The 27,654-nt window shown below is 40.1% G+C and overlaps 1 long non-coding RNA gene across 1 annotated transcript in view; it reads right to left on the reverse strand.

The window, feature by feature from the left end:
- Nucleotides 1–27,112, reverse strand: part of LOC106456144 (uncharacterized) — a 45,399-nt gene extending 18,287 nt beyond the window's left edge. The window contains exons 1-3 of the long non-coding RNA XR_001290304.1: nt 26,936–27,112; nt 21,748–21,916; nt 18,013–18,093 (exon numbers count right to left, since the gene is read on the reverse strand). This is a non-coding gene — a long non-coding RNA (uncharacterized LOC106456144). The remainder of the gene's footprint in view (nt 1–18,012; nt 18,094–21,747; nt 21,917–26,935) is intronic.
- Nucleotides 27,113–27,654: the final 542 nt, after the last annotated feature.

The raw sequence follows: 27,654 nt of genomic DNA on the forward strand, positions 1-27,654 counted from the left end.
AGCACTTTGCAAAGTGATACATGGAGCCATTGAGGCAAAGCTGGATTTAAAAGGTCTACATTTTTCAGAGCTGTGAGGAACAGAGACTTTTGACTTTTTATTAGACGGGCACAACAGACTCAAACATAAAATATCCCCTCATACAGCTTGAAAACATGCAGCCGCTCACATATGTGGTAAATTACTTCAATGTGAAATACAACGATCCCATCATTCTCATATGTAATACCACATTACAAATTCAGTGTAGATAAATCATGTGTTTTAGTGTGCTATGAAAACAAAAATATAGACCTTCTTTGAATAATGACTTTCCAGTGATTTAATGCCGAAGTCTACTTCCTTTTGAGCGTCCCAGGTGATAACACTTTGCATATTGTTGTGAATAACATCCGTTTGTGTGATGGAGGAGAACGCATTGGCCCCTTGGCAATGTAAAGCAGTTCTTTAGTGTGAATCACATAGCTGGAGGTTATCGCTTCGTATTCTTAAAGTCAGAGGCAAATCAAAGCTCAAGAAATATAATTATTCAAAATACAAAATACAACTATTTTGTAAGTGTGGGTGTTCATCCAGCTTATCTGCAGCAGTGCTTTTAATAGTTTGAATCATAATAAAAGTATGTCATTAGTAATGTTATGCTTATAGCTGAGTGCAAGGTTCTTACTATGCAAGCAAGAAATGCTGTGCAAGTGTACTCTGCAAACAGGATGGATTTCCTTCATTAAAATCGTCCTCATGAGTCTGCAAAGTTGCCTTTGCTATTCTAAGAAAAATAAATGTTTGGCTCCTATATTAGCGGTGATAAATTCACGAACAAATTAATTTGTTATCTGTCACATCGCTGCGCCTGTTACTTAATAATCATCTGTTTATTTGGGCTTCTTATTCCGCTCCACATAAAGCTGTGGTCTTATGCTTTAGAAACATCGAATGCATTTTGTACTTGAAACTGAAGATAGAAAATTATTTATAACAATAAAGCTGCCGAATTTTTCCTTCACATACTGTTAGCTTACCGCTCCAATAAGACAATGCAGTTCTACGGTGTAATTTATGTGACTATATTAGCATTGATTTTGGGTGGACTGTACTTTAACTCAATACTCAGCCTTAGTTGGTCTGCCATTGTTGTTTGGTGGCTAATAACCATAATAATGGGTTCTAAATAAAGTTTTGAGTGATATTCAAATAATCTGTGTTAAATAAGGTTAGATGAATGGTTAGATGTCCATTCCACATGTTACAGCTTGCATGTACTGTGACGTGGTCTTGCCATCTGCTTGGTGTCTTTCCTCTTTCTTGTATTTTCGTGTATTAAACAATTTCTTTTTTCATTCCAATCAATGTTTCCTGGTTTTTAAGGGACAGGATGACTGGACCAGAAATGGATACAATAACTCATATCCAGATGGGACCTTTTTGCATCCAAACTGTTGCCATTTTTGGCCAAAGACAATAGTTTGGTGTCAACATGGTGGTTTAATACCTGTAGATTTGATTTCAAATGTGGCTTTATGTGGTCCAACCAGTTTCTATAGTTGATTAAAGTTTGAAAACACTAACATATATTGTCTGAAAAGATACCAAATAGATTACTTTTATTCTCTTACTGCTAGTGGGAAGTGCTCAGGAAACTTTAATGTACTCTTACATCCACCTAAACAGAGCCACTGTTTCTCACATCGTGCTTGAAGTCCCAAAAATTCCCCAAAATCCATTGCTTTATAATCTATTTCAAAGAAAGACTTTGTCGAGTTCCAATTTTTAGAGTGAATGATGATACATTAAATGTATATTTTTTGATCTGAAGTTAAGAGCTAAAAGTTATTGATAATATCATTTAGTTCCTGTAATCTGGATTATATATTCTAATACAATCTTAATGCATATTATCTGAGTGGAAAACTGAACTTTTTTAATCTTTTAGGACAAAAAGGTATCAGCAAAATGAATTCAGGTTGTAAAGGAATTAGTGGCAACTTTATAAAATAAGGAGTTAAGAAAAATGAGGCGGTGGCAGACTCAGGAAGCCCTGTCGATTTCTAAAATGCATTCTAAAAGGTCCCATGCCTAACTTTGGTTTGACAGCTGGATTTGTGAAGTCTTTGAACTATTCCAGAACAAGGCTGCTAGATAACTCCTAACAAGATATCACAAGTGTGGACTGGGCTAAGAGGGCCTTAAGGAGACAGCAGCTGAATGCTTTAACTGGCACGAAGAGCCAACCGTGGGCCACAACCATTAATGGTATGGGAGGGTGCTGGAAAACTGCTTGGCCCAAATTTGCATGCAAAAAAAAAAAAAGAAAGAAAAAAGAAAAGAAATGCCAATGGCACTTTCAGATAACAAGACAACAGAGGAGGAGGAGGAAGACGCATGGTGGGAAGAGTCAGCAGCATCTTTAATAATGTGAGGGAAAGTCAGAATAGGAAAACTATGCCTATAGGTATGGGGCTAATTAACAAAGTTTTGTCTGAGAGAGGAATCCAGGGCAAAAGAGAATGGTTAGATTCAATATTCCCCAAAGATTGTCTTCAAAGCTTAAACCGAGGATATTAAATGCATCAGAAATAATAATAATGCAAGCACGCGTGTCGCTGCTGCCGGCTTCTGCGTCTTTGAGTAGGCAAGATACTGTATGTCTGTGCGTTAATATCCACAGCGCGGGAAGGATGCCTTTAAACTTCTGAAATACTGTATTGTTCACAATCAGCAAACAGCAGTTTTCATTAAAAGGAAGAAGATTTTCATATATGCATATTTTTATATATACCTCCTCATACCCTGGAGATCCTCCATTACTAATTAAAACTCTTGACAAACTGTCTGTCTGCCTGGGACGTGGTCACCCCTGTGCGCTGATGAGAAGATGAAGAATGCACAGCAGAAGTTTATTTTTTTAAACACATTATTCTATGGTCAGAAGACAACCCCATTTATCTCCACAATAACTGAGCCTGGTCCCATGACCTTCTGTCAGTTTATTGCTGGTCAGGATGGTCAGTCTCATGTAAATGTGCTCACATGGAGAAGCTTTCCTGCTGCTAAGTCAACTAACACAATCTAGCTTTGTCTCTCTCTCTCGGTTGTACTTTTCTTGTTCCTCCTTACTCAGAGTGTTTCAGCTCAGTTCACCAGTTTTACTCAATGATATAGGTACTCTAATTTAAAATTCATCAAACCACAAAGTAATCTGCATTTAAAGCTATATATATTCTGTTACTTCTATAACTTGTGTAATAAATTTAAAAAAATCATCACTGAGCTGCAGAAGGCAACAATTCAATTCAACTTTATTTTATTTATACAGCGCCAAATCATAACAACCTTCACCTCAAGATACTTTGTATTGTAAGGTAGACCCTACAATATTGCATACAAGCAGCAGACACTTTGAATACTTTAACCAATCCTTAACAAATGGGACTCTGTACTGCTGTTTGAATTCTCACAATATTACAGCTTTAAATAAAGCTATTTCAGTAGTCACCACTAAGCTGGAGTGCATAAAAGAGGGAAAAATCACAATTTATAGGCAAGCAGATGCTTATTTTAAGTGGGAAATCAAGAAAATCAATACTTGCATTGCTCTTTTGACTACTGTGAGTTGAAGTGCCCTAGGAGTCAATTCTGATTGCAAGAAAAAAGTTTATTGTGTTTAGCTGTAAATAAACTTTAGACTAATAGATTTAGGATACGTTAGGATAAGGATAATAGTTTAGGAAATAATGTCAGAGGAAATTTAGAGGTTTTTTGGGCAGGCTGTCTGCCTCCATATCAATGCATAGTTAAAGACATTTGTTTATGTTTATATCAGTATTAAAAACTAAAAGTTGAATTTATTAGGAAGACATATGTTTCACAAAATGTCAAGAAATTTCTAGAAAGAAATTTGCACTTTTATTCCATTTAGGATGGAGTAGGGCCTTTTTTTCTTTTTTGAAGCCTGGGTATGGGAGATATTGTGAATGTTGAAAATATGTTCCTATTTTTAGGTGAACCAAACATTTAAGCTCCCTTGCAGTGAAGTGGAACTAAAGTGCATACACAACATAATTTCTGTGGCTATAGCTGAAGCAAACACTGGCGTGGTGCACTTAGAGGAGTTTTTCGTTTGAGGCAGTCCTCAAATATTTAAGGCCAATTCAGCCTGGCAATAAGTGAAATATTACCATGGAAGTACTCATGCTTTGAGCCCTTTAGGTTTCTTCCAGCAACTTGTTTACAGCCGGGCTCGCTGAAGGTTGACCCTGACTCTTGTCAACCTTGAGCAGGTCTCTGACTCCAGGCCTGTCCCGTCCAACGCCTCCATCCATTTGTGGATCTTGGAGGGCTGAGGGGTCAGCTCCGTTCTTACACCGTCAAGCCCTCTTGCCTGGATCCTCACTCTGCCAACTCCACTTACTGTCTCCTGCCCCGTCTCCTGCTCCCTCTCCAATCTGCTGCTACCTCCGACCGACCCTGATACATAGCAGGGCACCACAAGACATGTTTCCCTCTCAGCCAGCAAGGAGGGTTATGCGTTGTGTTATCTTTCACTATCTGTGCCTTTCTCCATTTTTTTCCCCTAACTGTCGACTCACATTGCATTACAGCTGTGTGCTATAAGACTCCAAGCCATTGCAAAGGATCAGCTTCTATTAGGGCGCCTATTATCATCTCAAATCAGTCGCATTTTAGCATTTAAGTGTCGAAAGTTCACGCTGAATTTTCCAGCACCATGCCTCAAGGTATAGAAGGCACATCAGGCAGCCGCCTATAACATGTTCTCTCCCTTTTTTCTACTTCTCGAACATGCTGACTGTTTGTAAAATTGCAAGAGATTTCACAGGGCCAGAGTTGGGTGTGATGAAATGCTTGCTGAAAGTGCCTGGCACTAGCAATAAATGTTCACAATGTTCAGCCAGTGTTGCATTGTGTAACAAATATTAAGCTAATCATCAGTCACTTTTGTCTTCTAGGCAACACTAGGGTCCTCTTTATAATCCTATTTACCATCTCCAGTGAAGCCACCCCCTTCTGTGCCCACTGCCCACCCTCTGAATCCACACACACACACACACACACACACACTCCCTGACCCCCTCCCGCCCACCACCCATCCGACCCGCGGCTGTTCATCTCTAATGAAAGAGAAGATAACGCACAGACAGTCGGGATCACACACTTAGATGCCTGCCCTACATAGTGCCTTTTCTTCCACCAAATACTTCACAAGATGTCACTGACATTATTTAAAGTGATTACATTTAGCAGAAGTGAATGTCATGGAACAGCACAATTACTCTCATGGCAAATTTAGCCCTTTTGACAATCTCCCCTACAGGTTAGCTCCACCCCAGCCCCTCATCGCCGCATGCATACACACCCACAAACACAAAATGTTCTGTCATCTATACCGTGAAAACCTATGCACAACAAGACAAAGAAAATGCTGGCTTATGTCTCAATCCAATAGGAAACATTTGCTGTCAGGCGAGTTCATTTCAATAAATAATATGAGAACCCCGCTGTTGGCTCTGTTTCTGCATGTTTACAACATGTTCACACTTTTGGGATCTGAATAACATGAGGAAAAACTGAACAACAACTTAATTTATAGATGTTACAATGTGCGCACTTTTTCCGTTAATCTAAATTTCAAAAGGCTTTTCGCGCACTTATAAGAACATCCCAAGATTATAAGCGCAAATTTAATCAAATACATTAACACACTAAATCAATCCACATCACTTATCGAGCAAGTAGTCACATCTTCGGCGTACTAATGGAAAAATCTGTTTGGTGCATAACATTAAAAAACTAACATCAATGTAGAAAATCTGTCTGAAGCATAGGCGCACACATGCCCACACACATTCATTCTCACTTACACACACGCGTACACCCACACAAATAATTGAGATTTTTTTTCACAAGGACATGCAGAGCCCGGAGCCAGTGCTTAATTGCACGAGCTATCATTACACGGAAAATCAACAATTTTAAAAATACACCGAACACCTTTCATCTTCACCCTCCTCTAATCGCACCAGTAAGAGCCGTCTGGAAGGGAGCTTGATGTAGTCAAACTATCTAAACAGCGCCAGCGGGTGCCTCACAATCAGCACCACTGATGCAGATAGTTTTGGACACAGCGGAGTGCTGCAACGCCGCCTCGCACTCCTGCCGTCCTCTCACCATCTCGTCTCCGATAGGGAATCAGATGTGACCCCGCGTGCCATGTTCGCCTGTTTCGCCCGTGGTGAAGAGCAGACAAATGAACCAGAATCGCAGAAACCGACACAAATATCTCCCCACTGTGTTAGCCTCTCTTTGCTTTTGAAAAGCCATTTAGAGATTGGTGCTGAAACCAAACTGTTACTTGTCCCTGTCTTTGGAGAGCAGCGAGGATGCACTCGTCTCCCTCTTTTCCAGCAGAAGCGCTGGCCTCAGCCCTTGGGGAAACGATATAATGAGGATCTCTATGCCTACACTCTGACTCATTTCAATTGGAAACGCTACACACACCCTGCACTTTGGACCAGTGATGGTTGCATTATGGGCCACGATCAGAATATGACAGTTCATCACAATGTGCTGCTTTACTTTTCGCTGCTGTTCTTTGCAGGTCATCTTTTAACACGCCTCTTTTTCTGTTGTTGCTTTAGCTACAGTGGGTCCAGAAAGTTTGAGACAATGTAATGAAGTCATATTGTGTTCAGTAATTACTAATAAGCTAAAAACATGAACAAATATCCATGTTGCACTCGTGTTAGCGGATAAGGAACCTCGTTAAAACTGCCTAGTATATTTTGAATAACTGAATAATTGAGTATAACCGCAGAGGCTGAATGTAGCAATTAGTAGAAACAAGGTTAGCGAATGAGTGACACGCTAGGTTAAAGGTCAGCTCACATTTGAGGCAAGCAAATGCACCAAACTCCCAATTTACACACACTGGCCCAACCTCTTAGCCTTAATATTGACAAATGCATAACAGCAATGTCAAGTGCTCAAGGGTGATCTACTTTTTTCCTGATGTGGGGCTCCCTGGAGTACGGTGCAGAAACATATTCTCTTCAAACAATCCCAATGACAGCCAAATAGCCTGCTTGTCGCTTGTAAAAAACCTTCTAATGATGCGTGTCGAGGGAGCGCCCTGCCTTCTTGTAGCAGACGACTCCCCTGTGTACAAGGAAAAGCAGAGGGAAAAAATAATCATGTTTCCCCCAAATCATTCCTCCTCATGAAACCCAACGACACTCGAGCATCTAAACAAACCTCTCCTCTCAGGTTCGCTCGCATTTCCTTCCCTCCTGCCTTTCTGATCTGTTAAGTCAACATTCATTACAATAACCATTAAATTTCCATTTTCAAACAGTACTTGCACATATGCAAAGACTGGAATATCTATTGGAAAAAAATTGGACATGATAGGTACACGAGTGGAAGCGCAGGCTCTTCATGCTGCTGTTGCATCAGTGCAACACGAAAGGATCTGTTCCATCCAGGGTTCCCCGCTTCACCTTTCATATGAAAATTAGAACAGAAATCATGGGAAGTTGGATGTTTGCTGTCTGGGGCTTAATGTTTCCTTATGAAACATTGGCGTAAAGCCAACAAGATCATATTCATGTATCTGTAATATGATTTCTTGTTAGAGGTTGTAGGCTAAGCCACAAGGGGGATTCTCGTTTTAGGTCTGAAATTCTACCATACCATTGATATTTTTAAAGAAGCCATTCTTTTTATATGTTAAAATAGTGCTATTTTACAAAGTATGTGAATCTGTGTATGTATGTGTGTATGTTTGCCCCATTAAAAGTCATGCATGCATGCTTACATGATGCTGATGCTGACAATTGAATTTATGCTAATCACGCCGTTCTTTGACTTTAACTAATACAATGAAACCAAACCCAGCTGGACACTTTCTAACTATCCAAATAGTTCATTCAGAACAACAGCGTTACATTTGACAAAACGATAATCTATCACTAACTTTTGGGAATAAAAAGATCATCTGAGAAACAACATAGTCTTGATCTTAAGGGAGCAGACTAGTTCACCGTAAGATCAGAGAGCCTCTATTAAAAACATATCTTTTTCATGTTCACTGAGCACATGACAGGGCAGCCAATGAGAGAGCAGGAGGCTCTGTGTCTTAATGCCAAGAAAGTGGGAGTGCTAACGGGCTCTGATTAGCTCCGTTTATCTCTAATTAATTACCTTTACCTAATTAGATGCTCTGTTTCAGCTAGACATGGAGTCAAGTAGACTAGATTATTAGTGTGCTCATCGGGCCTTTATAAAGGGCTGAAATTAATGTTACGTGCAAAAGAATCCGCTGCTTTAATTGCACAGGTGTTGCCTTATGGCAACACTTCATCATCCGCTGGCTCCCCAAGATTATTAGCAGGGATTCATACAAAGGGACTACTCTGTGAACTGCACCCTCACAACAGCTCATTAGTTAGGCTTGTTATTGTATTATTTATTACATTTGGCCTTCCCCCATTGCCCATATTGATTCATAAGCCCTATTTTTTTAACTCCTCTTCTTCTTGGCTGTCTGTTATTTCATTGCCAGTTAGTGAGTCTAATTTCAAAGCCTGCTTTCACAGAACACTGGAAGCCATAAAGATGGAAAAAGTCTGTTTTCACACTTGCATCTCTTTTATGAATAATAACAAAAATCACCAATACATTTTCAAATAGCTTCTTATGATAAACAAGAAAAACATAATACAAAGTCTGCAGAAGCGGCGGTAAATTAATTTGTTGATAATTAACATTAATAAATTCCTCATGTGGGTTTTATTTGAGAGTGTACAGAGGTTTGTGCAGTGAGAGAAAAAAAGGTTAATTCCCTTTTATGATGCAAATACGCTCTGCTTTACATGTATGCAGTATTTTAAACATGTTGTAAAAATGTTGTATTTAGCAACATGTATATGTGTACAACATTATGGCTGCAAATTGCTACCATGAATAACTAAAAAAAAAAAAGCTTGTCTAAGGAAAGCATTTCACTCTTTTGCTAGGTTTCTTGACAGTTAGCTTAGCTTAGCTTTGCTCAAACACTTGAAACCGAAAACACTAAGTTGAAATCCCTCTACCAGCGCTACTAAAGCTCAGTAACTGACACATTATTTCTTACTGTCACGCAGAGGAAAGCCATTTATTAATGGTAAGCTGAGCTAACCAGCTGTTAAGTTGAGCTATATGTCTACAGTTTAGAGACAACAGAGCAATTAAGAATTTTCCGAATTTTATTTTCAAATATACTTAAACTAAATTGAAAGGTACAGCAAGTTCTGTCCTGTCCAATTAAATCTACAAGTGTGAATTTATTAAGCAACTATAATAAAATAAAATAATAAAATGAGATTAAAATTATCTTTAAAATTATAAGACAGTAGTTTCCAAAGTGAAAATATCCCGAGTCAAACATAAAGGTCCACAGCAATGATGGCTGATCGTGATGGCCTTTAATTGGCCGTGGAACTGGCTGAAGCAAAAACAGAATGGAGCATTTTTCCAATCTTATTCCTCTCTAGCTTCTCCAGTGATTTTTTTCTTACTCTCCTCCAGTCTCAAATTGTGTTGTTCTGGGGAAAAGCAAGGCTGACAGCTTGAGGAAGTCTGATGTCCTGGCACTTATATAGCCCTGGCAAAGGAGTGGATAGTGCAGTCAAGTGAGGGATGTGGGGGGAGAGAGAGAGAGAGAGAGATGGAGAAAGAAAGCCTGAGGGAAGCAGTCCACTGGACATGCATATGGTCCTCTCCTGGTTAGCTTCTCCACTGCTTCCTCCTCACCACTTATGGCCCCTCACAACCTTGTCTTATGGCACCTTTGCCAATAGGAATGGGCAAGGCAGCTGTAACCAAGCATGCTTAAGGCCACTGACCTGGAAATGTGGCTCAACCTAGCAAGCCCACTCACTAGCCTCTACTGGATTTGTATGGCCGGGAGAATGCATCCCCCTGCCCCCCCTATACACACACTTCCTATCACGCTGCTCATAACACTCAGCTTACTGGCAGTGTTATTATTGCCCTACAATACACGCGCAAATGCTCAGTCTAAATATGTATACGAGCATGACAAGGCAGATTAAACTGCCAATATCCTCCAACACACTTTGTCATGTTAGCATCAAGCGTTAGCATTACGCGAAGAGAAAGCTTCAGAAGCTTAGCAAGTCAAGAGCCTGCGTCTGAGGGTTTTCTTTAAAGTGCTCAACTATAATTGTCTTTAGCTGGCTGTGATGGATATATTAAGACAAACTTCCACTGCATCATCCCACCCCCGCTCCATCTTTACTTTATTTCATCACACGTCTGTAAGATATCACACAGTGTGACAATTTTCTAATAGGGGCTTCAAAATTATTCAACAATAGGCTATCATTTTAGAAATTTCTCTCAGAGAAAGAAAGAGGGGGGAAAAAAACAGCACGCCATGTTTGTTCAATGCCTCCGAATGAGTGAAATTAACAAAGATGACGTGACACTATCTGTCATCAGCCATTACTAATCAATGGGCTCTCCGCTCAGTCGGGCATATTCCCAGTGGTCTTACTTCCTTAAAAGTACAGCAGGTATTTTAATACGCGATGAAAGGCTCGCTTCATAGCTGAGCATGAAATATGAGGGACATGTGACGACTGGGATCCGACCTCCTGTCTTAGAAGCTGCTCGAAGAGACGAGACAAGGAATCAAGCGTCACTTTTGAGACGCGATGGCGGGCTTTAAACTGAAGTATCTTAACTTGTGTCACGTTTAGAAACAATTAGAGCCCATTTGATGTTTGATGGTAGAGCGTGTGGGGGGGTTAGCTCATTTCAGACGTTTAGCATTTCAAGTACGCTGACACATTCGACATAGACAAAAGCCTGTATTCTACTGATAGTGTAATGACAGACACTGCTTTAGCTTGTCTTACACCTGTGTCATAATCAACCTACTTCAGCATAAAACAAGTAACGGTGACCTAAATTGGCTCCATATCACCCACTCATGTTACTTCTTTTATTCTATTATGATACATATACATATGACAACGTGGCACTGATTTGAAGTAGGATGATGTTCACAGCGCCGTTGTTTGCTTGATCATTTATTTCGGAACTTCTTTATAACCAGCAAAAAGTTGGATAACGGCCCTCCGCCAGACAAAGGTCACTCAGCCAAGAGCACAGAGAACATTCTCCTAGTTCTCATCCTATTTTTTAGAAGTGTGGGTGGAGCGTAGGGGTGTCTCTCACACTCTCTCTCCCTGACACACTCCCGCCGCACTGCTGTCCTCAGCATCTCCGTGGGGCGGTGACTAATTGCCCCCGTAAATCACTGTGCGGGCCGCGCGATCCTCCGTTTATTTTTCCTGACAGTAATTTAGTGCTTGCTCTTTTACACACTTGTCATCGCGTGTTTTTCCTCACATTAGAGGCTGGTGGAAAAAGGACGGTAATTAACGGTGCGACGCGCGCTCGCCATGGCTCTTTCATCATGGTGTGATAATTGTGCTCCTTGTCTGTCACAGTAACCTCTCAGTTTCCCCTGGAACTTCCTCTGTGCTATTTGTCAACCCCGAGAAATGGGAAGGATTCTCGTGGCCTGGCTGCGACTCGGCTCGCCTCGCTACCAGTTTTCCTATTTGTATCAAGACTGAGTCATTTATATTTCATATAAAACTTGTCACAAATATTAGCCCTTTCTGGCACAGGAACATAAAAGATATATGGTAAACACACCTGAGCGCTTGATAGCTGAGGAGTTCTACGCCCTCCTTTGCTTTTTATTCCTTAGTCTTTTTTACTCTTGAGGGGATGGGAGGTCGCAGAGGAGTTGGCAGGGACAGCCTAATAAACAGTCCATGCATTCATAGTGCTAAGATGCAAAAGCCAGAGCAGTAGGGATGCGCAGAACAGCTGAGCCCATAGAAAACCAATTCAATGAACTAATCTATTTACAGGAAAGCCCAGTTCACTCATCTCTTTAGAATTTACAGTGGAATAATGCAGTGTATACGCTGTAGAACATGTCATATTCTATTTTTATCAGCTGTGGGCAGGTGATTCACTGTCTACCTTGTTATCCTCTGCTGTTCCATGCTGAGGATGCACAGTATCCATCACCCATAACCTGCACCCCAGAGGTTAAGTCATCAATAACTTTGCTGCTGAAAATATTGCAGAGGACTTGGAGGTTTGCGTAAGGTCCTTTGACTGGCTGTCCACATCCCACTCCAAATCCCCCTGCACCCCTTTCTCTCAACTTCTCCCGGATTTTTTAATATCTTTATTCTCCTGTCACAGACAGGGGCTAATGGGATGTGTGGTCAAGATTTCAGGATCCATCACTGGCTTGCTGAAGAATTAGCATGGGCCCCATGCATCACCTGCCAGAGCTGTCAGGCCTGCTGTCTCCTGCGCTTCATTATAGCCCTGGCACTGTGCTGCCTGTCTCCCCTCTGCGTTTGCTTCTCCCCAGCCAGAAACCATGGCCGGGAGGGGGGGGGGGGTAGGGGGGTGCTACCACGCCCCTCAATGTCAGCCCTGGTCACCAGCCGCTAAATTAGGATACACTGTCGTGCTTTTAGAAATTAGGAAGAGGAACGGACAGAGCTCCTGCCTGCTGAGGATGCTCTCAGAGGCAAGCGATTCTCCCTCCCTCCTCTTATCCCTTCACTCCTCCTTCTCTCAGTGACATAGCTTTAAGTGTTTTTTTTTTCGTTTTTTTTTTTTTATCAAGAGTAAAAAGTCTTTAAAACTATTAGGGTAATTAGGAAGTATTTGTCCCTTGTCATCCTAAAGGAACTATTTGATTACTCATGTCCCTGTGGTTGGGAGTAGGGGGTACTGCTCTCATTTTTGGTGGCTAACCCCCTTGTGCCTCATTCAGAGCCTGGACCCAGAAAACCCCCTCGAGAGCCATTCTTTATGTCTTCTCTGCAGCGCAGATTAGACCAGCAGTGCTAAGAAGGTCACAGTGAAAATGAAGAGAGCAAAGCAGGACTACAGCTGGGGACCCTGCCCCGGTCCTTTCCCTCTCCCTCTTATTAGCAAATCAAAGCTGCCTCCAGAAAGATTCACACTCCTCACCTGATTTTGTCCTTTTCCGCTAATCACATAGCCACTTTGCCTTGACTGACAGTTTTCTTTATAATTGGCCCATGATCTGGCAAGGATCTAATAACCAGAAAATCCCCTCTGAGGGTCCGCCAGGCTTGGGCGACCTGTCTACGCACACACACTGCCTCCACCATCCCCCTAACACCATCTGCAAAGGGCCGTTGCCATGCCACACTGTTTGTGCATGACAGCGGCAAGCTAATCTTAACGTTCAATAATGGTGTGAATATTCAATGAGCAGCTCAGGCAGAGGATCCACAGTAGCACACTCTAATTACTGTTCATTTGCCAGAGTATCAAAGCCTAATTACTGTTCATTTTAATGCTCCAGAGAAAAGGGAGGAGAGTCAAGGCAGAGTTAGAAGAAGATGCCCTCGAGAGATCAGTCAGTCAGTCTTTATCCGTCTCTTTCGCCGTCTCTCTGCTTACAGCCAGTTCATTGTCTCTGTGCGTGCGAGCGTCTGAGCAGATTCGGCGTGTATTTGTATGTCTGTGTGTTTCACTGTGCAAGCAAACATTCAAAATTTCTTCAAACAAACACGTTAATCAATCACAGAGACAGCTTAGAGGAGAGAAAAAAGGGAAGACATGAGAGCACAAGACGAAGGCAAGAGACAGGGTCCATAATCCCGAGCTTATTGTTTCTTTTCTCTTCTTTATCTGTTTAATGTGTTTTGGGTAAATATCAGACAAGAGAAGGGAGGGGACTGCCGTCATATTGTCTTTGCCTTCACCAGAAGAAAGCACGCTTTTTCTTCCCTCTCACCTAATCCTGACAGAAGCCACCACAATCACTATCTGCCACCCATTTGACAGTTTCTGTCACCAATTAGCAGCTAAATCAGCATCTCCCCAAACAGGAAAGCGAAGCAATTTATATGTCTATTATTTAGTGCTTGTCTAAGTGGGTATTCGTCTCTTTTCATTCACACTCTTACTCCTTCACATTAGAAAACAGACAACTGCAATGCAGTCGGCGGCTCACCGGTCCTCTCAGATCATCCGGCTCCCTGCGACGGCGCAGGAGGCCCCTATGGGTGGGGAATAAACCCTGTCTTACCCTATCAGGAAGTTTGTCCTGTGAATTTTCAACCCTTTGCTCCACAAAATTTACAAGGCATCAACAACCCCTTTAATGAGCCACACCAAGCTGTTCGCCGGCTTTCCCCATGATAGGATGTTAAATGAAAAGCTGCGTGCAACATGCGAGGTTTGTTATCATTCAATCTGCTTGGGACCGCAAACCGGTCATTATCCAACCATTATTTTCCTTGATTTACAATCGAGGGTGGAGGAGGCGATTGCTGTGGCTTGTTCTCCCCTCAGTGGGACGGATAGGAACCAGCTTGAAAATTTGCATTTACATGATCCGGCTGAGCAGCTTATTAGATCTGGATATTTATTTTCCACTTAAACCGATGTTTGATTACACTTTAATAAAGAACAAGAAAACCACAGAGCTGGCTGGGACTAACTGATCCCGCCCAGTGGTTTCTTTGGGATTTTGTGTAATGAAATGAGAGGGAGAAAAGATAAGCATGCTTAGGTAGTTTATAACAGATGCGCAGATGAAGATGATTTGGGGGATAAGAACAAGAGGATGCACCTTGTAAAATCATATAAATTCCCCGAGTGTAGCTAAACTGTTAGACATTCAGAAATAACATTCAGATCACACAAAGACACTTCAGGCAAACTGAGCTGTTAGGAAAAAACACACCAAACATCCACCCTATAAAATATGTCATGATCTACAACAGTGGCAACAAACAACAGTGTAAAGGTGTCTGCGTAGCACCAAAGTGTAACTACAAAGCACGACTCAACAGAAAGAGTAATTGTAGGCAACCCACAAAAAGAAAGGGTTGTCAGCAGAGTTGTTTAATTGTGTTGAGATTTAAAAAAAACAAAAAAAAACTGTGATGTGCTAAAATAAACTACACTAGCTAATGGAAACGACTGCAGTGTGTTTAAAGGCAGAAGCTAAAGATTCACGTGATTAGCCATTAAAAAAATCCGACAGTTTTTTAACATCTAATGCCGTAAAACTTTGATAAACGATGATTAAATCACTGTCAGAGCAGCAGTTTTTCAAGTGTAATGGAAGATGACTGTTATGATTGTTTCAGAACTGTTTTAGGCCAGTACTGAACTAAGGAATCTATTTATTGTTTTAGGTTTCTTACTCAAAGAATACAAAATAATAACAAATGCTTACCTTTAAATGATACTTTGTGCCCGATATAAATATAAATGTGCATTTGGTTTGCATTACAAAGGTGTTAATGTTACACACAAAACTTTACTGAAAAGTTTTTTATGTGCTGGAAATTTCAGGTTTCCTCTTGAATACTGGCAGTAGTAACTGAGACGTCATAAACCAATATCAGCTAAAAACAGTCTCCTGACATCAAGGTCTGCAATTGATTCTATTAAAAAATAAACACATTTTTTGGGAGGAGGAGCACATCTTTTCTCATTTCGTTATTTTCTCTCATTTTTAAGGTGCACTTAGAGAAAAAAAATATCCTAAACCAAAATCTAAATTCATAGTCAACAGAAAACTTACATAAAATACAGAATAACACAACTAATACTAGATGTTCATGATTATTGCAAGAAAACTCTGTAGAAAGTACGCACTGTTGAAACTTGAGTGACTCTATTACAGGGAATGTGCCTTTGAGGTCTGTGGTAAAACTTCAGGGTTCTGGTTATTGAATAACAATTGACACCGACTGTACAGGAAAGGAATCCTGTCCCACCTGACAGGACATATGGGAATATAAAACAGATGAGCATGTCAGCCAAGGCAAAAATGGAAAAGAGACTATCAGCTATAATTGCTTATGGACATTTGCTTTAAGCCAAGTGATGTTACACTTGACTTAATCAATATTTGCCTTAAAAAGCCATTTATAACCAAGTCACAGTTGATGAATAAGTCACAATAGTAGCGTGTATCTCTAGTGTAAAGCAAAAGGTCATGATCTGTGGAGGGGCGGTGCAGGGTTTTTCACAGACAAGCTAGCTCATTGAGGACTTCCAGATGCACGTGACTGAAACAATAGCCTCAATGGCTGATACAACAACATGGAAATTTATGAGGTAACAACAAAAGGTTCACATTGTATACGTGATGCTGGAGCTCTCTCCGTCTCCCTCGTGCACAAAAAGCCTTTCCCCATACATTAACATAAAAACATACATAATTCCCATCTCCCATAACCTCTGCACGTTGTCCACCACACAGCAGGCACACACACAGAAAATGCAGAGGTGAGCCCTTGGCCTGGAGTGCCCCTCATTTAAGACGATCGACAAAATCAATAAAGTGAAGTATGTTTCCTCGCTCTTTTGGCTCTGTTCCCGCTCCTAAAGCATTCCCTCAAGTAACCTACTCCAGCTGAGTTCTATTACTGCAGCTCTTCCCCCACGTGTATACATCCTCAACCGCTCTGTCTCCCCCTCAGCAAAAGAAAACTCCACCAGCACAAACTATACAGTTTTATTCTTGATGGTTAGCGCAGCCGTGAAAAACAAGACGAGCTTTGACACAAGTGCCAGAGAACCATCCTTAAAAGACCAAAATAAAATGTGAAATCGTTGTACTGTATAATATCCTTCAGTGAGTCAGAGAGAAGAGTTTATATGTTTTGACTATTAGCTATTGATTTCATTCTGCGGTATTGCAGCCAATAACCGAAATCAGCATACAGTCATAAAGTAAGTCATGTTAATGAAACAGTTTAATGTTTTAAAAAATAATCTTATCAAGACAGACTGATGCTTCTCTAGCTTAGCATAGAGATTATCCGCAGATCACAAATTCACTAGTGCATGCACCAAATGCTGCATTCAAACAGGGTGGAAGTTCTGATGCATTTTTCCATAATTATCAGTCATGTATGATATTTGTTAGCTTTAAATTCACTGCCTGTACTCATAGCTTTTATTCTATTAAGTGTCTAAAATTACATAGGCTTATATAGATTGTTGTTTGAACAGAATAAGTCTTCATCTCATTGAATTTTAATGCCATTATAAGACATTTATTATTTTAGTTATAATGGCCCTAAAGGGAACAAAAATAGGAAAGTAAAGAACAAATCAGAACCAGACTAGCTATTCTCTAGTGTTCAGCTAAGGGGTATTACATGGCAAACTTTGAGCATTTTAATGCCGGCACTCCAGAAAGTTTAACTGTCTCCTACTAAATGTTTTCCTGGATGTAATTTTATGCATAACTGGGTTCTTAGAAAGCAGCATTTTTGTCGGTCTAAGTGGGAGCTTAATTTGGAGTCAGGTTTTGTACTAATGATCCCATGAGTTTGGCATAGTGAATCATATCTCCTTGCTCGCTATTTTGTACCTCTATGCTGCAGAACTAAAACGCATTAAACTGAAAAGCAAAAAAACTAAAAAAAAAGACATAAAAATTATCTCATAAAACAGATGATGCTTCACTACAAAGCTCTTCTCGAACACCCTGAAGAAAGCTTTGTGCTGATCCATCAGCACTTTCAATAAATGTCACATAACAGTAGAAGGTGCTTATTTTCCTCTTTTTTTTTCTATTCTCAGTATGCCCAATTAGCTAGCACCTTGCTGGGTGTGTACTCCCTCCATTGGTTACTGTACAAATGGGAGGGGGACTGAATAAATCTTGGGACTTGAAGTCTTTGATTGACACAGAGGCATCTCCAGGCTGTGCACCCATAAACATAAAAGTAAATCAACTGTACAACATATAAACACTAAGACCTGATTTTCAGTTTTGATACATTTTTGAGCGCGGAACATTTGTTTCTAGGTAAAAAGCTCATTACCTATAGCACAGTCATTCATCAGGAGCTGGCTTTGTTCTTCTATAAAATATACAGTAGTTACCTGCTTAGCAGATGATGGAGTGTACCTCTGTAAGCCTCAGGGGTGCATCTTTCATGAATGGTTTCTGCTGGCACGCACAACCTGCCAAAACAAAAGTGTGAATCAAAGTTGTTATAATTAACTATAAACTAAACTTAAAACTAAAACTACGGTTTACTTTACTGAAATGAATACTGGCCATAAGACACATGGAAAACTATCCAAAATGAAGACGTATAATCTGTTACTGCGGAAGCATGCAGAGGCACTGGCGCGCATGTTCTGCTGATGATTAAAACTAAACACATTAACAAAACCAACAATGCCACTGCTGACTCTTAACTTTTTTATGTAACAGTCATAAATACTTTGACATTTGGAGAATACACGTTTGAATTTTATTGCTGAGGTTTAAGAATTGATATGGTTTCCAATCTTTTACGTGAGGTATGCAGCTTGGCTTAGCATAGCTTCAGGTCAGCCCTAAAAGTAAACGTTCCTTTAACGTTGTTTTGGACTCAAATTGGGATCATAATTAACAAAATGCAGATCATTTTGTATTCAGCAAAATGAGAAACTAGTGTTTTAGATTATAAACTGATCAGGAAAGTGTCTGCTATGGCCACAGATGAAAGGAGCCCATGGACACCTTCCAATAGATTTCTATACAGCTGGACATCTTTGCCATCTGAGGTGTCGCCTCCTGCTGGCCATTAGAGAGAATGTGTGTTTAAGGCGCTTGACCAAAAACTTTTGTCCATCTTTTTCACACAGTCAATGAACACACAGCTATCATCCAGTTAGCTTGGCTTAGCATAAAGACTGGAAACAGAGACAGTGTAAAAGCATCTCAAAGTTCAAGTAATAATGATTTACCCGTTTTTTATTGCAAGTTGTAGATTTATACATTTTAAAAACTAGTTACTTTTAGAGCTGCTACACTACATTAACACTAGATAATTAACATTAAGAGAGCCACATTATAGGTTTCTACCTGCTTCTAGCTGGAAACATGTAGTGTGGCTCTCCTTTGTAAGCAAACAAGTTAAATATTTATAGAATACAAAAACAGTATTTCCCACCCTATCTGGCTTTCCTTTAAGCACTTAATTTTAATAACTGAAATAAAACAACTCAGAGTTCAATTCTAGGAATAAAGGCTGGCATGAAACTAGAGATCAATTGAAAATTACCTTTATCAAGTTTCCTCCTGTGGTTTTGCCAACAGAAAATTCACCTACTAGCCTACTGAATGAGGCCTAACTTCAAACTACCCTTTCTTTATTTTATAATAAGAACTCTTTGAGGTGTGAGAGATGAGGGAGGAAACAAAGCTTGAGTCTGCAAGGTCAAATCTTTGGGTTCATAGACCCCGAGGAGGTAAATTGATTGTTGAGTGTTAGGGGAGGGGTAGGAGGTAAGCATTTAACTGCTGACAGACAAACTCTGGCCCTTCAGGGCAAAGCAGGCAACACATTGCTTGACATCATTTCCACAGGTCTGTGCTCCACAATCCTCTTCTGTTCAATGGGGCAAGACCCCGAGCTTTTGTTACAATTAACCCATTAGGAGAAGCCTTTCATTCGCAGGTGATTCCATATTCCCTTGCGCACCTCAATAACACTATTTTGATCTGAAGCACTGTGGCCTACAGACATGTGCCAGATAAACTCTTGAATAGTGGATGATGTTTTGTCAATAAAGCTAGCTCACAACTATGTCGTTCTATCAAAACTTAACTACATTTTGTTGAAATGAACAACATTAAACACACTGTGCTTCCCTTGGTTGGAATAAATGTGTTGTTTCTGCTGTGTACATATTGTATATAGCCTGCAATAAAAATAGATGACTCTTATCCTCGATGAAAAACATAAAAGTATTTAAAAATTGACCCCCGGGGTCTGCTTTGTCCGTAGCTGCAGGCATTATTATACCCTGGTTGTCACAAAGTACCCCCTCAGGTCATTACTCCCGGGCAGCTACGGACCCTTTGGCAGACAGAAGCTGAGCTCCATTATCTGGGACGCAGAGAGGGGCTGAGCGTAGCAAAGAGGAGAGAGGAATGGGGAGACACACTGGCCATGGATCAGAGGAAACAGCGAGATGGCACCATTCTGATGTGATGTTTTCTGGGGCTTCGCCCAAGCCTGGAAGCAGACCATTTGGGAAAGGTTCTAGTGGTAGCTGGCATGTGCTGGCAGAGAAATACTTAACCCAATCAGGAACATAATTGCATATTTTTTCATCTGCTTTTCATTTGATGCATATATTCTCTTTAGTTAAATAGCTTTTTTCTTGCCAATTCCAGGCCATTGGAGTGCAGATGAGAGTGGTATGCTTTTTTGGTGTTTTAAATCAAAGCAAAAGTCCATTGTAAAATACATCAGTGTTAGCATTCTGAGGCCAAACAATGAAATATATGTCAAACCACAGAGCCATCATGCTTCTTTCTCGGTGGGCAGTGTATGCTAAAGTGATACATTAACTCTTTTTGATCAAAACTAGGGTAACTGCAATATACAGAGGACTGTTCACACAGCACAGTCATGGAATTTAATGCATTGCTTTTTATTCCTGGAATTGAATTTTCAATTTTTTTTCATGTACATCGACATAAAAACACCAACAGCAAGAGATTTTAAAGGCAGTTCGTGGAATAGTTTATGGAGACAAAATATATGTATTCTAGTTTAAAAGATATGGACCATAAATATACCAAATGCACAAATATTAAGATTAAACACATCCCCTTTCATAACTTTTTATCCAGCCATAGTTATGGGTGGGCTAGAGCCTATCCCACCCTCAGTGGGTGAAAGAGTACTGCCTGCATAGGCTGCCAGTCTGTCAAGGGTCAACACATGCAGACAAACAACCATTCCCACTCCACAACAAAAAGCTTGTTATTGTGACGTGACAGTGCTGCCACCTGCACCACTGTGCTGGTGTTGCTATGATATTTGTCTCCTAAAGTCGGGTGACGTGCATCCTCTGAGGACCATGAACGTCTGCATTAAAATGTCAGCCAGCGAGAAGATATTTTCTGTGTGAACCAAATGGAAAACCAACTAACCCAAGCCCTTTCAAAATAATCTGTTTGCATACTTAAACACATTTGAATTAACACTAAGGATTCACTTTAACATAACTTGCATTTTAAAAAAATTAATTCCCATTGAACATAATAACAAAACATTTAAAACAAAAGGCACTGGCAGATTACTTTGGATCCAGTTCTACGTCAGATCTACTCAGCTAAACCCCCCCACCTCTCATACCTCCCCAATGTGAAGCAGTCAATCAGTAACATCACTGATTGTAGCATGAAACACAGCACATAATTCAGCATTATTGTAAACCTTTCCTCTCTATTGCTAGAACCAGTAGATTGAATTATATACTGAAAGATCACCGCTTTCACTTTAAACAAGTAAAACACAATTTAGCGATGTAAACATGCTTAATATTCCTGGGTACATAACAAAGTTGGCAATTATGATAAGTAACTTTAAGTATAATTGTGCTCCAGGGGCTCTACAGGCTGTAATATGCTGAGCAGATTCAAATAAAAGTATTTCACTTTTTAAAATTCTGTTTAGTAACTCTGAAATATGACGAGATTAAAAGCCATTGTGAGTCAGCCCAGACTCAATCTTGTACAGTACAAGCTGCAGATTCTTCCACATGAACTCTGAGAAATCACATTTGACAAAATGTAGAACACAGATTTTTGTGCAATTACTCATTCATTACCTCTTTAGTTTGCAGACAGAGAAACCGTCATGCACCGCGTCCTCACTGAATTTCTTCCCCTCTTCCAGGGCATCACGTGCACGTCAAACCGCCAATCAAACATGACAGCTATTTACACTCACTGGGTGAGATGAAAGGTTCTCGGTCTATCACTCAGGCCCCCATTCACCTAAGAGAATGGGAAAGGAGACAGACAAAGCAGGAAAGAGGCCTGTAAATTTTTATATTCTGGGCTGTCTCGGATGCTTTCCTTTGGAAGGCAAGCAGACGTGCACGCAGACTCACACAAGCCTTTATCCGTGTGTGTGTGTGTGTGTATGTGAGCGCGTGCAGAGTTACAGCAGAAACACAGACACACCGTTACTAATACTGCAGCGCCGGTCTTTGATGTTCAAGGTGCTGTATCTGTTGTGCATGTCTGTCCTCTCAAATCATTTTCAGCACCGGGAGTAAAACACGGAAACAAAGGCAAACAACATATTCAAAAGTGTCAAACGACACATCTGGTGTTTCATGTTTGCTGGATGATGGTGACATGGCAGCAACTTCACACGGTTAAGATACAGGACAGGCTAATTGACACTGGCTGCTGAAGAAGGCAGAAGGTTAGCGAGGCAGGGGAATGGCCAACTCTTTCACGAACCGTGCTTCAACTTGATCCATGTTTATCCATTACAATGCAGATAAGCATTTAGGCTTTAAATGCACTAAAATGGAGAATAAAACACATTCTGGTATGTGACATCTTTATCGTCAGATTCAAGTTTTAAACCTTTTAAAGGTAGTCTGCAGAGAAACTACTGCAAATCTGATAAACTCTGTTTGGCTTTTTTCTTGTATATATGTGATAACCAATTCATATCTTAACAAGTTTCAGCAAACTTGGCATCAATTTTAACACTGATAACCAGCCTTACGCAGCCTGACTACAACCTCTCTGACCGGCAGTTTGTTTTCAGCCAATCAGTACTCTTCCATCAAGATTAGAAATCAGATTAAAATATTGTTACACCTGCATTATTTTTTGGACGTTATTAATTTATCTGTTGATCAGTAGGAGCTACAGAGTTCTCCTGTTTTCTCTGTTACGGACATTTTTATGATGCTCAGCAGTGAGCGCGTGGTATACTGTATTTTTATTTGTCTTGTCAGCTGCACTGGATACATGTAAGTACGGTTATGAGAGCAGAGAGACAAAGATTTGCAGACTGTATGAGACAAAACAATACAATGAAAGGTGCATAAACACCCCTTAACGAGGAGAATTGCACAGGTAGACGACTGCGACTGTGAGCAACAATCGTAGAGTTGTGGTTGTTGCGTTTTCTATCAGAAAACAAGCGTGAGACTAACTGCACTCTTGTGTAGAACTTTCTTTTATGACCTTCCAGTGAAAATCTAAACACAGCACAACTCACGTATCCCAAGATGCTCCTCACTCCCGCACCTTGCCTCCTATTGGATAATACTGTTACAATAACACCACAGTGGTTATGTGCAACTCCTTGCATATTACAACGAGTAAATCTCGTTAAAATTATAAATAAAAAGGAGTTTTGTTTTTTTTTGAAAGAATATATTTTGCACAGACATCAAGACTCACAATACTGATGAATATCAATACGGACAATATCATTGGTCTGTCTTAGTTCGCTGTGTTTTCTGTGGGTCAAACTGATGCGTTTAGCTTATTTGCAATACTATTAACATTAACTGAGGTTAATAGGGAGGTTTATACTGGTATGAGTAAACAGAGGGAGATTCGCTTCTGGAGCGCTGTCATGCTGTCTATCTACAAGCAGTTATGTAGGTAAAATAAGTGTTTATTAAAGTGTTGATCCGTCACATGCCACCATAACAGATTCACCTTCTACGAGTCTATGGATGGATGGGAAAACCATTTTTCTCAAAAAATATCCCTATATATACTGTTTGTTGTTTTGATGATGGTGGTCAAGAGTGTTTTATCGGACACGTTAGTCCATCACCTACTATAGCTCTTCAGTTTGGTTGATATTTGGATTAATAAGAGACAGTTTTTCAGGGAATAAATTTTCCCAAATAATGGGAGCAAAAAGCTTGTGCAGCACAACAGAGACTCCAAACCCACCACTTTTGATTTGTCACCTGTCTGTATAAATACGGTGTTTGGCTCTGCGGCAGAACTATATAACTTCTCTCAAAATCCAAATTAAATGACAAATACATGCCTCTAATTCAAAAACCGAACCATAACTTAATCAGTACGTGCAATTAATGGGAGATGGAGCAGATCAGTGACTCCCTGCAAAAGGACAGCTGTGACTTTAAGCTCCAGTAATAACTGCGCTCTTCTAGCAAAACAACAAAGGCATCCATCTCTTTCCATGTGCCAAAGCTGGTATCTGAAACGATGAGAGGAAAAACAGCTGTGCACATTGGGTAAATCATTTTTTTCAAAAATAATAATAGATGCCAAAATAAATTTGACTATTATTGGCTTAGAGGAAACTTTTCAAATAAACAGGTTTATGGTAAGTCATATCACTTGGCAGTCGATCATTATGATCACTCCTGGATTGTCCCAGAAGGTGGCATATTTATTAGTATGCAACAGATGTGGGGCATGCGTTTTCCTTGCTTAGGCTCGTGAAATTGGTCTTTTGGTGGCAGTATAAATATGATGAACTGTAGCCTATAACAGGCACTGGATGCCGCACAAGGACAAAACGTCCAAATGAGCAGCAAAAGTCACGTTGTAGCTGCTTTACAACGGTGCCATCAATGATTGATCTACACCCCGCTGAGCCACTACAGGAAACAAAGTATAGAGCCTATAATTTAGTTGGAAAACAATGCGTGAGACCGTCGGCTTGCGCATCCATTTCAGCACAAGCATTCCCTTGTGCAGATAGATCATTAAACAACCAGGCGCTTTGCAATATGGTGTAGTCAATGTCACTGAAAAGATGGGACAATAAAGTGAGATAGGGGGGTTGCAACAGCAGGGAGAGAGCATGGAGATGTATTAATGTCACATAGGCTTTAGCCTGCCTCCTTAAGCCCTGCAAAGAGTCACCCAAGCCAATTTCCATTATCATATTGATTGAAATAGTTCATCATAGTGTAATTTTAGGTTTATCGCCACCCGGTTGGGAATAAGACCAAAGCATTATCCAACAAAAGCTATTGTTCCAGGGGACATTTCGCTGTTCCAGTTCATTGATGGAGTTGATTAAGTTTAAATGAAGCAGACACTGGATAAAAGTGAGGGTATTGACCAGCGAGCGGTGCGCCGCGCTTGAAAAAGCCTGATACATGCGGAAAAGCAAGATTTGCTAAATGCTCTAATCTTCAATCAAATCTAACATCAATACAGACAAAGTTTGGTAATGAGAGATTCAATGAAGCATGCAGCAGAGAGAATTAATCCCCCTCGCCTAAACTGAGTTCAACTTTGAAGCTTGCTCCTCAGGATAGATAGTTATCTAAATGCTAAATAAGTAATGTATAGTACTTTTCACAGCATACTAATCATTTGTTCATTTTGTCTCCATTATTTGTTCTCTTGCACTTCCCGTTGTTGATCTGGTGATTAGATCAACCTTGGATATTGGAGGAGAATAGAATAATGAGGCTGCTGGGGAGATTCGATGCACAGCTGCCTGTAATGTTCAGACCTGTGGGGCTGCTGTCACTACATACTGTTACACTTCACAGAGCGGGAAATTGGCCAAGAAAAATGAAAGACATTTAAATAGCAGAATAATGATTTGTTCACACTAGCCTACGAGTTATGAGGAAATAATGAATACTCAAATTAGCGGGGTGCAGAAAAATTCTAAATTTAGAGAAGGTCACGTGTGTTTTTAACTCAGTGTCACACAGTAAAAATCAGTGGTTCATTACCTTGTTTTGTTTTTTTGGCTTGCGACCTTACATACACCCACATGAACTGAGGAATTAGGATTATTTTGTCTGCTATGTTTAGTCCACAAAAATGAGTTAAGTAATTAATTACAACAATTACTGTATATTAAACTGGACAAAGCCCTGCATGTATAAAGTGTTCAAATGAGATTAAAAGGTAAGCTCACAGAAACCTTTCCCTTTTCAGCAGATCCTGCAGAAAACACCCTTCTTGGATAAGCGATGTCCAGTCACGCCTATGGACATTATAAAATCATCAGATTGCCTTTGAAATAAAGTCTAGTTTTCTTTGGATACTCTGCAAGCTTGGGCTTTAAAGAGCACTCTTGAAGGCAACATCCCAAACTCCTTATAGAGAACATCAGTGTAGCCTTCAGTGATTTTACTGTATACTTTTTTATTGAGTTATGCCAGTGATCTTTGTCCTGTCCCACTAAAATATTTGAATCTGTGGTATTGTGGATCTTTTTTAGGCCATTCTTAGTGCTTGATTGGCATGGCTAGAGTCCACTTTTGGTCCATTCATGGTAAACAAGGTCCCCATGGGTGAGGGTCATTGAATAGAGTGTGAAAATGATGCTAATCGTGTACTACGGCCTTTGCAGTCAACAGCTCTCAACCAAGCTGATCACCTTTTTCAGTTTGTGGACTGACATGATGATCAAAACACCAACTGAGAGATCTTTTGGTGTTCATTCGTCCAGTAAAATTCCAGACACTTGAAGATTTATCACTAAGATGCACTGAAACCTTTCCAGCAGGTTGTGAGCCGATTTATCTTAGTTTTTATTTTAATCTGACACCACTCTGTATTTATCAGTCATGCTTTCATGTCCATACAGCTGCAAATGCACTTTCTAAATATTTGTAGGTTTTCACAATCCCCAGAAATAATTGCTATATGTCTAAAACAAACAAATAAACAAACAAAAACGCATTATTATTGTAGTGACTATCATTTTCTTGTCCTTGCTACATTAAAGTTCAGAAATCACTCTTCGCACCAATAAGCTAATTTATGGACATTCAAATGGAAATTCAAGAAGCAGATCTTGTTCATTTCTTTCTTTCCTGTTTGTGACGCATCTGACTTTGTTAGAGACCATGTCGGTGACGTCCACCTGCAGGTTGAAAACCCCTCGACTTGGCCAGAGGGCCATGCAATGTCAGGTACAGCCCACTGCTGAGTTACTGTGATACTTCTACCAAACCTGGGAATGAGCTAATGGCATTCAGAAAACAGCTTGTATCTGGCACCAACAGCATAAACTTTCTGTACCTCGTGATGATCTGATGGCATCCTTCAGACTGAAGCTCGTATACTGCATGCAGGAATAAATCCGCAAAGAAAAAAAAAAAAAAATCTATATTTCTCTATTTTAAATATTCATTTAAAACAGAGCTTTCATGGCGAAGAATTAGAGTAAAATTAGAACACCGCGTAATTAACCCAAATTTCCGGAATAACCTCGTGACCAAATAATGCGTCACGTGACCGTTATTCAAACCTGCCTGGCGGTTGAGGAAGGATGTTGAAGAAAAATGAATAACAATAATTTTATTTTTGCTCATGTGTTTATTTAATGAACCATTTATATTTTACGTTTGTTTTTTGACTCTCATTTCTCACAATAAAATAAACTTTGCGGTGAGCTTTACTGCAAATTTGAAATTTGAATCTCAAGATCACATATCCACGCAGAAATTGTCTGCATATAAAAAATTGATGTACGTTAGATTTTAGTTGAATGAATGCAAGTTGATAGTGCCACATTAAATAACCTGTTGTGTGTCAGCTGAAAACTAAATACATTAAACAAGATTACAGAAACATCACTCAGATTTTAAAACGGCACTAGGCTGTATTTATCGCTTTTTGAAAGGAAAAAAAAATAAAATTAGAAAATAACCCATCGCGAAGTCAAAAGTATGAAAGTGAAGTTTGTTTAATTCTTATTATTGATTAGTATTATTTCATAGATTGCTGTTTGGTGGTTT

This window comes from Pundamilia nyererei, unplaced genomic scaffold (genome assembly GCF_000239375.1).
Source record: "Pundamilia nyererei isolate P.nyererei 1_Seehausen unplaced genomic scaffold, PunNye1.0 scaffold00023, whole genome shotgun sequence".
NCBI lineage: Eukaryota > Metazoa > Chordata > Actinopteri > Cichliformes > Cichlidae > Pundamilia > Pundamilia nyererei.